Source organism: Eptesicus fuscus, chromosome 4 (assembly GCF_027574615.1).
Source record: "Eptesicus fuscus isolate TK198812 chromosome 4, DD_ASM_mEF_20220401, whole genome shotgun sequence".
Classification (NCBI taxonomy): domain Eukaryota; kingdom Metazoa; phylum Chordata; class Mammalia; order Chiroptera; family Vespertilionidae; genus Eptesicus; species Eptesicus fuscus.
Window position 1 is genome coordinate 31,152,761 of NC_072476.1, and position 13,155 is coordinate 31,165,915.

Here is a 13,155-nt window from a genome sequence, read left to right on the forward strand (position 1 = left end):
AGGAGAGGAATTTTTTGAAGAGAGGAGTGTCAAAGAATTTATGGAAATATTAGAAAATGCCACACTAGGTATCCATATGGAACAAAATAAATCTCAACCCCTACCTCAAACGATAAAAATTATCTCAAAATGGGTCAGAGCACTAAAAGGTAAAAGTATAAAACTTCTTGAAGGAAACAGGAGATAATCTTTGTAATCTTGGGGAAGGCAGATGTCTTAGTACACAAAAGCACTGTTTAAAAAATTCAATGTTGTATATATATAGCAGTATGTGTAAATGTCAAAAACAATGTTGTGTAGAAAAAGGAAGTGGTGTAATAATATATGCAAAGTTAAAGAATAATATACCTAAAATGGGTATTATATTAAGAATAAATATAAAGTATAATGTGTGCAGGGGAAAACACCAATTTCAGCATTGTGTTGTCTGGAGAGAAAGAGAAAGAGGGGAATGGCATCCAGGTGGGGTACATAAAGAGATTTTAATTGTATCTGTAATGTACTGTTATTTTTAAAGGTCTGAAACATGGCAAAATATAAACATTTGGTAAATCTGAGTGATAAATACATGAAGTGTTCATTATATTATTCTCTGTACATTCTGAGGTTTGAAATACTTCATGATTAAAAAACATTTTTAAAGGAATGGGGTCAGCAAACTATGACCTGCAAGCAGGTTGCCTGTTTCTGTATATAACGTTTCACTGGAACACACACACATTAGATTATGTATTGTTCCTGACTGCTTTCCTACCACAATAGCAGTCACTAGTTTTGATAGAGGCCATATGGCCTCTAAGCTGAAAATATTTTCTACCTATCCCTGATTTATATAATCTATGGTATTTGGCTCAATGTCTTAAACAGAGAGAGCTTTCAAGAAATGTGCTAAGTGCTCATAAACAGTGCGTGTTGGTTATTTTGTTTAATAAATATTGAGTACCTACTAAATGCCAGGTAATATAGGTACTGATTATATATAGTCAAGAAGACAGAGCTGGGCCCTAGCCAGTTTGGCTCAGTGGATAGAGTGTAGACCGAGGACTGAAGGGTGTCAGGTTCAGTTTTGGTCAAGGACACACATGCTTGATCCTCACCCCTGGTTGGGAGGCAACCAATCTATGTGTCTCTCTCACATTGATGCTTCTCTGTCTCTTTCTGTCTCCCCCTCTCTTGCACGCTGTCTAAAAAATCAATGGAAAAATATCCTTGGGTAAGAATTAAGAAAAAATATCTAAAATAAATAGATAGATAGATAGATAGATAGATAGATAGATAGATAGATAGATAGATAGATAGGTAGATAGATAGAAGAGGACAGCAGAGCCGTGCCCAGCACTTTAATATTCTTTGTCCCTGGGATCCAGGTTGCCTCAGGGTGTAATATAGTAGGACTTTATTGTGCTGGTTCCCACTAGAGGGCAGCCTGAAGCTTGCCCATAATGGTATAGTAATATTATCAGGAAAGAACTGTCATGAAGGACAAAATACCAAACTACCTAAGGTTTGTATTTATTCTTTCAAGATTGTTAACAAAATTATAAAATGAGTCCAGTTTGTCTTTGGAACCTCTAGCTTCCTATTTCTTCATCTTTTCTACTCTTTTCCCTGCAAAGGTGGAGTGATGTATTTACTTACACCTGTAAGTAAAACATTTGGGAGAAACAGGCAGGTGACTCTCTAATCAATAGATCAGTCAGGGTGAGGAGGGAGAGGTGGTTACTGGGGATGGAGGGTGCAACCTGGGAAGCAGAACTGTAGGCCAGGAGCAAACTGGGAAGCAAAAACACACAGATACCAAATTGGGTGTCTACCATAATTGGGTGTCTACCATATTAAAAGAAGAAAAGAAATACATACCTTCTATTTATTAATTCACTATTTATTGTGCATCCACTACCTACTTTGTGCCACCCAGGATACAGAAATGAGCACTACAGACACTGTACCAGCTCTTAAGGAGCATACAGTTTACCAGAGAAGCCAAACATTAAACAAATAGAAACGTGCTAAAAGTACTGGAGTAGTAAAGACTGTTTCAGTTACTAATAGCATAAGAAACCAAGTGTAGTGGCATAAAACATATTCTCAGGGATTCTATATTAGGAGAACCAAGATGGTGGTGTAGGTAACTGCCTATACGTACCATCTCCCACAACCATATCAAAATTACAACTAAAATTCAGAACAACCATCATTTGGAAGGGCTTGAAATCTGACTGAATGGAAGTCGTACGACTAGAGAAGTAAAGAAGAAAACACATTGAGACTGGTAGGAGGGGTGGAAGTGCAGAATGGGCTGGTCTGGCACCCATGTGCTGTTTTTTTGTTTGTTTTAAATATATTTTTATTGATTTCAGAGAGGGGGAGAGAGAGAGAGAAACATAGATGATGAAAAAGCAGCATTGATTGGCTGCCTTTTGTACACCCCCTACTGGGGATCAAGCCCACAAACAGGGCATGTGCCCTTGACTGGAATCAAACCCAGGAGCCTTCAATCTGCAGGCCAATGCTCTATCCACTGAGCCAAACCAGGTAGGGCTTTTTTTTAAATCAGGAGGGATATCTCCAAGGCCTTCCATGAGAAGCAGGGGGTCCCTGCCATATACCAGTCCCCCCCCCCTCCCCCGCCCAGGGTTCCAGAGCTGGGAAGAGAAGTCCTTGTAACTTTGGGCTGTAAAAACCAGCAGGGGTTGTGGCTGAGTGACATGGAGGCTGCTGGATTACCAGATGTTCCTCTTAAAGGGCCCGTGCATGAACTTACATAGTCTCCATTTGAGCTCCAGTGCTAGGCAGTGGCTTTGGGGGAATCCAGGGACATGTAGGAAAGAACTGGACTATCTGGCATGGGGCAGAAACTCAGGGGTGGCTTTCTCCCAGATAGGGGTACACCAGGGGTCATTCATTGTTCCTGTGCAGGGACCTCCCCCATCACAGAGCTGACTGGCAGCCATATCTGATTGTCCATCAGCATGGCCCACACTGTTGGCTCCACCCTGGTGATTCCCTGAGCCCCAGCCCCATCCAATTTGCAGCTCCACCTAAGTAGTTTGTAGCTGGTTTTCCATATAAATGGCCTGAGCTGGCTCAGGCTTCAGACTTTGCTAAAATCTCTTAAACAAGTAGCAGCTGGAGTCAGCATGCCCCAAACCTATCAACAAAAGGCCCAAAACCTAGCACTAGCACCAGCCTGCCTTGCTACACAGCTGGGCCTTGCTTGCCTGGGTACTTCTTAGCCCATTAAAGTAGCAGCTATCTGAAGATCTCTCTGTAGCTCCTGCTGGGTGGCCCCTGGAAGTGGCTGACTTTGCAACTCCCGGGAGACTCCAGAGCCAGTGCACAGCTTCAGACCATACCAGATTACAATTACAACTCTACCCATCCGAAACACTCAAGGGGCAGACTCAGTGAGCACCAAAGCCCCACTGAAGCAAGTCCTACTTCATAGGGGTGTCTCTTGCACAGCTGTTCTTCCATTGTAGACACAGCTGGTCCTTACAGCCAATTGGCCTGGAGGTCAATTCCTTCTGTGACACCAACAGCAAGCAAGGCTCAACTACAATAAGACTATGCATGCAGCCCACACAAGGGTGCACCTAGAGTGTCCAGCTCGGTGACTGGGGAGTATCAGTCACTGGGCCCTACAGGACACCTACTACACAAAGTCACTCTACCAATTCCAGAAAACATAGCAGCTCTACCTAATACATAGAAACAAACACAGGGAAGTAGCCAAAATGTGGAGACAAACATGTCACAAGTGAAAGAAACAGAAGCAAGCAAACTACTGAGTTCAAAACAATGGTTATAAGATTACTTGAGGAACTTAATGAGAGCTTTAAGGGACTTAATGAGAGCTTCAAGGGAATTAATGAGATCATCAAGGGACTTAGTGAAACTTTCAAGGATCTTAGTGATAATGTCAAAGACATGAAAAAGGACTAGTCAGAAATTAAGTATATACTAACTGAAATAAAGAATAATTTACAGGATTCAACAGTAGAGTGGAGGATTCCAAGTATCAGATAAATGATTTGGAATATAAGGAAGCAGGAAACACCCAATTAGAAGAGAAAAAAAAAAATAATCCAAAAATATGAAGATAGTGTAAAGAGCCTCTGGGACAACTTCAAGCATACCAACATTCACATTATGGGGATACCAGAAGGAGCAGAGAGAGAGCAAGATATTGAAAACCTATTTGAAGAAATAATGACAGAAAACTTCTACTGAGGGAAGAAATAGATTTACAAGTCCAGGAAGTGCAGAAAGTCCTAAGCAAGAGGAACCCAAAGAGGCCCACACCAAGACACATCATAATTAAAATGCCAAGAATTAAAGACAAAGAGAGAATCTTAAGAGCAGCAAGAGAAAAGCACTTAGTTACCTACAAGGGAGCACCCATAGGACTGTCAGATGATTTGTCAACAGAAACTTTGCATGCCAGAAGGGAGTGGCAAGAAATACTCAAAGTGATGAGTAACAAGGACCTACAAGCAAGATTACTCTACCCAGCAAAGCTATTCTTTAGAATTGAAGGTCAGATAAAGAGTTTAACAGTCAAGAAAAAGCTAAAGAAGTTCATTACTACCAAACCAGTATTATGTGAAATGTTGAAGGGTATTCTTTAAGAAGAGGAAGGAGGATGCGGGGGAGGAGAAGAAATATAAAAAATATGAATAATAAAATGTCAATAAATACATATAAACAATTGAAACTAGAAATCAAAATGAATGAAAATCTAATGAACAAAATAAACTGATGAGTACAATAGGATCAGAGGCATGTGAACATGGAACAGACTGATGAATCTCAGAGGGAAAGAGAGGGGAGGGTAGGAAGAGACTAACCAAAGGTCTTATATGCATATATGCATTACTTATGGACACAGACAATAGGGTGGTGAAGGCCTGGGGCGGGGTGGGTTCTAGGTAGAGGGAGGCAATGGGGGAAAAAGAGGGACATCTGTAATACTCTCAACAATAAAGATTTTAAAAATAAATAAAAATATTAAAAACATTTAAAATATTAAACTATATTAAATGTAAATTATTTATACAGGCCAATTAAAAAAACAGACATTGTCATAATACATTTTTTTAAAAAACATGACTCAGATGTCACACAAAGTGGCAGAGTAGGAAAATGTAGGAATTGGTCCCATCATCAAAGCAACCACTGAGCAGGGAAAAATGATTGAAATAAACTATTTTGGAACTTTGGAACATGACCAGAAATTTTTAACAACCAGAGGAATTCTTGTGAGAGTGAAGGGAGCCCTGATCAGTGTTGCTAAGTGGTTAGAGTGTTGGCCTATGCACCAAAGGGTTATAGGTTTGATTTCTTGTAAAGGACTTGTACCTGGTTGCAGGTTTGATCTCTGGCCCCTGTCGGGTCACATGTGGGAGATGTGGGAGGCAACCAATCAATGTGTCTCTCTCACATCAATGTTTCTGTTTCTTTCTCCCCTCTCCGTCCCCCTTCCCCTCCTCCTCCTCCCCTCCTTTTTCCTCCCTGCCTTCCAATGTCTCTAAAAATCAATGGGGAGAAAATATCCTCAGGTGAGCATTAACAAAACAAAACAAAAAAGAATAAAGACTGAAGGGCGAGGTTGTTGCTCTTTCACAAGTAAGCAGCATTCACAACCAGACAATATCTATCCCCCATTTCTTAGACATGTTGCACCTGTATGAATAGCAGCCTGCATTCCTAAAGAAGCTGGCTGATGTCATTGCAGGCAGTAGAAACCCTGACCTCCAAAATTTGGGGTTACATATTTTGGTCAGTCTTAAGGATCCTTGAGGACCAGCACAGATGCTTGCCTTGCACTTGATCCTCTCATCAGCATTGGCTTCCTGAGGAGGAATCAATCAGATTTACAGAAACAGTGACTTCACAAAAACAAGGAATATACTTTGCCATTGCCATTAGGGGAGATGGGCCACCACTAGCTGATTCCTGTATCCCCTGGAGGCCGATGTTGCAGAATCTGTCACCAGAAAAGGAGTAGAAGGTTTACCAGTTCTAGATTACCAAGCAGTTTCACACATAAACCCTCTAGCAAGTTTAAAAATAATTCAGCCCAACTCAGAGGAAGTGGAATTGCTCCTGTTGCACAAAGATGTCTAGTAATGAAATCCACATGCAGGAAAGTATCCTGTCTGACACATCCTGTAATGAAGGACAACAAAAAACAATTCTGAATGCCCTCTAACTGCCAGATCATCCACAAAGCTATTCAAAACCTAGATAAGAAGTTTGATGTCATTAATGGAAAGGTTTCAAAAATGTACTATTTTTGTGCTAAATCAATGTGGCAAAACCACCCACTTGGATATGCATACAAAAATTAAAATTACCTGCTTTCTAGAAAGATCAAATTGCAGAAAGTGAAGAGGGAGCCTCTTCCCTCTTCATTGTCTTACCCTGAAAATGAGAGCCCAGCTATGCCAGTAGAAAGGCCAGAAAATTATTCCCAGAGCAACCCTGTCGAAACATCTTACCAGTCAGAGGATTCCCAGGACAGGATCAGGAGTTACTCTACCAGGAGCAGGAGCCTTGCCTCAAACAGAGTCCCATGATTTGTTCCATCTTCACACTCATATCAGTCATATTACAGAGCCAATGATCCAGTGCAGGGCTCCTTTTCCATGCCTTGCTTTGCCAGCCCAGGGGCTGGCAGCAACACTAGTATCTTCTCAGTTGCCTGAGCTTCTACATCAGCACCTACAGCCATGCTGGGCCAAGACAGATCCAGTGTAGCACACAACCCTGAGATGATGGCTTACTCAACTTTGCTGGAAAAGAAGAACCCCAGCTATATGACCTCATCTCTGCATCCTGGCTGGCTTTACTATAAGTTCGTCAGTTGGTACTGACCCAGGTTTGCTAAAACAAAACTTCTCTGATGACCCTTCAACTTGATCTGTAGAGGAAGTGATCCTGTTTCTGAAACATAGATCCTCAGACACTAATCCCCCTCATGGACCTCTTCAGGCAATATGACATTTGATGGGAAAGCTCTGCTACTACTTAAGAAAAGAGTGACATTATCCTATATAATAAAGAGGTAATATGCAAACTGACCCTCACACCATAACGCCGTCACAAGATGGCTGCCCTGCCTAGCCCCCTCCTCCGGCCCCACCCCTGATCAGCCTCTCCCACCCCAATTGAGGGTGGGGTGGCCCCCCACAGCCCCTCACCCAGGCCGGCCAAGCCCCCACGCTTTCCCAGGGCTGGGGGTACCCCAGGCAGGCTGCAGGCACAGTGTTGGTCAGAGTCAAAGGTCCTGGCTTTCCCTGGCCTTAGAGAGACCATAAAACCTCAGCAGTGACCAAAGACCAAGACCGAGTGGAAAGGTCCCTGCCGGCACTTATGGCTCAAAGTGCCAGGAGGAGGCAGAGCGTCTTAAATCTGCAACCCTAGCATCTGCACACTAAGCCTTGGCGCACACCACGCCAGTGGCACCTGTGGGTGAAAGGGGAAGAGCAGGGAGCTGGGGTGCAGAGCTGGGAGGGTCTTAGAGTCTTTGGGAGCAGCCCACCTGCCAAGGTTGCTGTGACCCTCACGCTTGGGCTTGGTCAAAGCCCCTGGTCAGCTCTGCCACTTGCCTTCCAGGTGTGGCTAGCCCTGAGCCGGCTGGCATTGCACTCAGAGAAGCAGCTGTCACTGGGCTCAGTTAAATAAGAGAAATCAAAGAGCCAAGAGGAAATATCCTCCCAGCCCCTTCCTACGCCCCTGGGTGAGGAGGGCTGGGGTTGGGGGTAATGGAAAATAGCTGCTGCTTTGCATTTTATAATGAAAAGACTCCTGCTATGTAGAGAGGAGAGCTGATTTGTTTCCAGCAACACCTGGCATGTTCCCTGCCCCAGCCCTGAAGCCTGACAGCACCTAGCAAAGGTGTGTCCGCACAGCCATGTTGGCCTGGCTCCTGGAATGTTGGGAGCAAGTTTGAGCTGCATTAATTTAAAAAAAAAAAAAAAAGGTAAAGATTGAAAACACCTCTTTGTACTCAAATGGCATTATAAAATGCACATTACAGCATCTGATTTTGTCTTCAGTGTTGATTTTGAGGCAGAACGCAAATAGGTTTATGGGAAAAGCAGAAAAAACAAAAGGAAAGAGAGAGGATTCTGCCATCCACAGCCTGAACATTGTTTTTTGTGTGGTTATTTTTCCTTTTGTTCTTCAAGCCAGCATATGCCATTTAAACCACTTTATGGCATTAGGTAATGAGCTAATGCTTCCTCTATTAAGAGCAAGCAGCAGTGCCTTTCATATGAGTCACATACATTTAATCCATTCAAATGGAGCATACTGAGTGGAGAGAATGGTATGTGTCATTATATAAAGAACTTGGCATTATGATGCTATCTGGCTGAAGATCTTATTTATTTTGCAATTTAGAGAACGTAGACAAATCAGGCATTGAAAATGAATATGCATGCTTAAGTGCATGACTTTATTTTCATCTGTAATGACCAAACGACCAGTCACCAGAAGGTGCATTGATGGGTCCCGCTGTGCGGCAGATCTGGGGTCTCTCGGCACTGTGGGTCTGGGTGAGGCTGCATGGCGTGGGCCAGGGCCAGGGGGCCTGAGGCCGCGCCCCCTGCCCCAGCGCCAGGATGGGAGGCTGCGTCCCCTGCCTAGCGGGGCTTGACAGGGGTGGAGCCAGCCGGGTCTTGGTGTGGCCCAATGGGGGTGGGGCTGGCCGGACACTTCTATTACAGAGAAAGGGCAAATAACAATATTAAAAGATTTCCTCTAATTAATTCCCTTTTAATGTGCACGAATTTCATGCATCGGGCCACTAGTGATGAAGTATATGGGCTTAAGCCAGGGACAGCTCTGAAGTTGTGCCACTGCATCGAAAAGTGTAAAGGAGAAAAATATGTTGACATTTGAAAAATATTTGTGTAGATTTATTTTTTTAATATATTTTTATTGACTTCAGAGAGGAAGGGAGAGGGAGATAGAAACATTAATGATGAGAGAGAATCATTGATCAGCTGCCTCCTGCACACCCCCTAATGGGATCGAGCCCGCAACCAGGGCATGTGCCCTTGACTGGAATCGAACTGAGCCAAACTGGCTAGGGAAATATTTGTGTAGATTTAGATTGGACTTAATTCTGGGAAGACCAATGCCATTTTGTTGTAAAATCACTTTGCTGTCCTTAGAAATGTTTGTGTTGTAGAAGGTTCCTCTAAAAATATGTTATATCTAGAATTGCAGAACTACATCACAGTCCAGTCTACTTCTTTAGAAACTATTTCACATGCTAACATTAGCATATTCAAATTGGCAGCCTGTTTTTTGTTGTTGTCATTGCATAGTTTACAAATATACTTCATGTAAGAAACAGAGAAACACCTTTGCTTTCGGTTAATATTTATATGTACAACCAAAACAGCTAAATCCCAAAGAGAAAGTATCAGGGATTGACAAGTTCTCTAATAAAATCCATGAGAAGTTTTCTTTAGAAGAGAATTTAAAGATACAACTATAGATATCATCTTTCTCAAATATTTTATGTCTGTTACTGCAGTGTTCTATTCTTGTTCTACCAGTTTCCTGAAATGGAATAATCATATAAATTATTTTTCTTTTTGTTATTATTTCTTTGAATGCTGTATTTGTTCCTATTTAAAGAAAAAAGCAACCTTATAAGCTTTCATGAAGTGTTCTTACCATTTTTTTAAATAAATTATAAAATAGATAGAATCGTTTTATGCAATAGGTTTTATATTACAAGGTTGGTTTGGGTGGAGTCTGTATATTCTTTTATATTAAATACCTATTATTTAAAACTTTTTAAATATTTTGCCTAAGCTCAGATATTTAACTAGCCATTTATAGCTCACATCTCTCTGTGAAGATGCCTATGTCCAAAATTTTAAAAGATGTATATTCTATTTTGTGTTTATTCCTCATATACTCTTTCATATTTATATTTTACTCTATATTTAAAGCATACACACAAGTAAATCTTTTCTTTTTGAATTAAAAACGGCACTTTGCACTTATACAGAGGTAAAGATTAAACCATTATATAGTGAGAAGTTTTTATTCTGTAAAAAAATTTATCATCACTAGTACATCTCAGCTCACTCTTCAGGGTTTTCCTACAGGAAAGTTCTCTATCCTTTGCAATATTTCTAGTTAATTTTTTTTTGCTGATTCTTTTATTCTACTAAACTTTGGAAGGTATATTAGTTCTGATTTGTCATTTTGGACTTTATTTTAAAATGAGAACTTTTAAGCAGTATATGTTATTATTTTGTTATTTATTCCATTGTTATATTATACTAGAGGCCCAGTGCACGAAATTTGTGCACTGAGGGGGGGCAGGGAGGAGGTGTTCCTCAGCCCAGCCTGTGTCCTCTTGCAGTCCAGGACCCCTCGCTCCTTACCACCCACCTGCTCACTCCTTACCCCTTGGCTCACTGCTCCTTAGCGGCAGGCTCCTTACTGCTCAGCTCGCTGCTCCTTAGTGCTGCCGCGGAAGTGGGAGAGGCTCCTGCCACCATGGCTGCGCTTGCCAGCCATGAGCCTGGCTTCTGGCTGAACGGTGCTCCCCCTGTGGGAGCACAATGACCACCAGGGGGAAGCTCCTGAGTTGAGTGTCTGCCCCTGATGGTCAGTGCGCATCATAGTGACCGGTTGTTCTGGTTGTTTCGCCGTAACAGTTGCTTAGGCTTTTATTATATAGATAACATTTGTTATAATGTTTATAAGCTATGAGAACTGGTGCTAGTTATATTGGTGATCTGTTGTAAATGTCAATAAAATGCTCACCAGGGGTCAAAATGTACATTTTCTTTTTAGAAAACCAAGTGTCCTTTATATTTATAAACAAATACAACTATTTATTGGGCATATGTAATCTAAAGAGCTGTTTTATCTGTGTTATTCCTTTTGTGTTATGAGACAAGATTTTAATTTACACTTTTAATCTTCTTTCAAATTGTGTGAAGATGCTGTGCCCAGTTGAACAGTTCTCAGGTGTTTGTATAAATATTGTTTTACAGTCTCAGATTTTGAAATATAATTAAGTTAAATAACTATAAAAATTTAAAAAAACAAGGAATACACACTTTGCAAAAATAGTTTGGAAAAGTAATATACAGCTCCGGCGCTCAAAAAGCAAAAATTAGCAATGCCTCCCTGGCCAGGTAGCTCAGTTGGTTAAAGCATTGTCACAATATGCCAAGGTTGTGAGTTCAATCCCTGGTCAGGGCACATACATACAAGAATCAACCAATGAATGCATAGAAAAGTGGAACAACAAATCCATCTCTCTCTTTCAATATCAATTTTAAAAAATAAGCAATCCTCAATGACTAAGAATCACATTTTGAGAATTACCACATTATAACACTTGAAATATACAGTTCTCGTCCCTGGTGGTTAGAGTGTCATCCTGATACACCAAGGCTGCAGTTTCGATCTCTGGTCAGGGAACACACAGGAATCAACCAATGAATGCATAAATAAGTGGAAAACAAATTGATGTTTTTTTCTCCCTTCCTCTCACCAAATCAATAAATTAGAAATTTTTTTTTTTTAAAGAATGTACAGTTCTCAACAACAAATATAAAACAGAGAGAGAAACAGCATAGTTTGGACTATTCAGAGGGGAAAAAAAGTTGACAGAAACCATCCCTGAGGAAGCCCAGACATTAGACTTACTACATAAAAACTTTAAATCAACTATCTTATATATGCTCAATGAGTTCAGTAAACCGTGGACAATGAACTAGAGAAACAATGGATGAACAAAATGAGAATACCAATAAAAAGAGTTATAGAAAGGAACCAACCAGAAATTCTGGACTGAAAACTACCTGAACATGAAATGAAAAATTCACTGGAGGGGTTCAACAGCAGATTTGAGAAGTAAAAGGAAAGATCGGCAAACTTGATGACAGGTCCTTTGCAATTATCCAGTCTAAGGAGCAGAAAGGAAACTAAATGAAGAAATGGAACAGAGAGCCCTGTTAGAGCACTTTTTGGATATGCCAATGTTGTGGTTTCCATTCCCCCATTAGGGTACATACAAGAATCAGCCAAATAATGCATAAATAAGTGGAACAACAAATCAATATTTCTCTTTCTAAAAAAAAAAGTAACAACAGAAAATAAATGGAACAGAGGCTGAAGGACCTGTAGAAAGGCAGTAAGAAGGCAAAGGACAGAATGATAGAGACAGCTTTATAGGGCCTGGCACCTCATAGAATGTTGGGGCAGAAGAGGTGGTTAAGAGTCAAATCTGACAGTTTCATGCTTTAGTGATTCTGGTAAATTTAGTGAGCACACAGAAGGCGAGAGACTGAGAGAGGAAGTGTATATTATGACTTCAGATTTAGACAGAGTCAGAGGGATAAAAAAAAAAAATCACATAATACTGCCCTGCACAGTCCTAGAGCTCATAAGTCCTGTTAGAGGAGAGCAATTAGGAGCCATCTAAACAACCTTGATAATTGAGCAGATGGTGTAGTAGACCAACATCTGTTAAGAGTGGGAAGAACAAAACCCAGAACAGGGGCGTGTGCTGAGCTGAGGAGTAGAAACCAGGAAAGGAGCAGCAGGCAGAGAGGAGGGGTTGGATGTCATTAGAAGGAGTGGCCTCGTGGGACCCACCATACAAGAGCACAGGAACCAACGAAGGCGAAGAATGAACTACTGGAGCTATGCTAAGCAACAAATACTGCGCACCTACTACGTGGGGAACTGCGTTCATCACTTTATCTGAGTTGGAAGAAGCTGGTAACCAGCCCAGAAGTGTCTGGGTGACGTGCGAGGCCTACGAGACCTAAGGGCGTGGAAAGGGCTTACCCGACTGCGACTGCGCATCTCCAGACTGTGGCCTGGTCAGGCCCAACAACCAGGCAGTTTCAGCGGCTGCGGCCCGCAAGGCCCCAATGTGAGCCGGCCCAGGCGCGAGGCCGGACCTCCCTGGCCAGCCCGCCTGCCTGGAGCAGGTGGGAACCGCGTTGCTCTGATGACGTGCACCTCGCGCATCTAGCGTCACTGTGGGTGATCCTGCGAGACAGGCACAGGGGAGCTGGTTGCTGGGCAACGAGGCGAGGCTGCTCCCCGCTGCGGGTGGGACCCAGAGTCTGATCCAGGGTAGGAGGAACGCATGGT

General features: G+C 42.0%; 1 protein-coding gene across 1 annotated transcript in view; it reads right to left on the reverse strand.

Annotated features, from left to right (window-relative positions):
* LOC103286032 (nuclear envelope pore membrane protein POM 121C) overlaps positions 1-12,858 on the reverse strand; it is a 49,627-nt gene extending 36,769 nt beyond the window's left edge. The window contains exon 1 of the mRNA XM_054714850.1: positions 12,844-12,858. The gene's annotated coding sequence lies outside the window, so the exon portion shown is untranslated. The remainder of the gene's footprint in view (positions 1-12,843) is intronic.
* Positions 12,859-13,155: the final 297 nt, after the last annotated feature.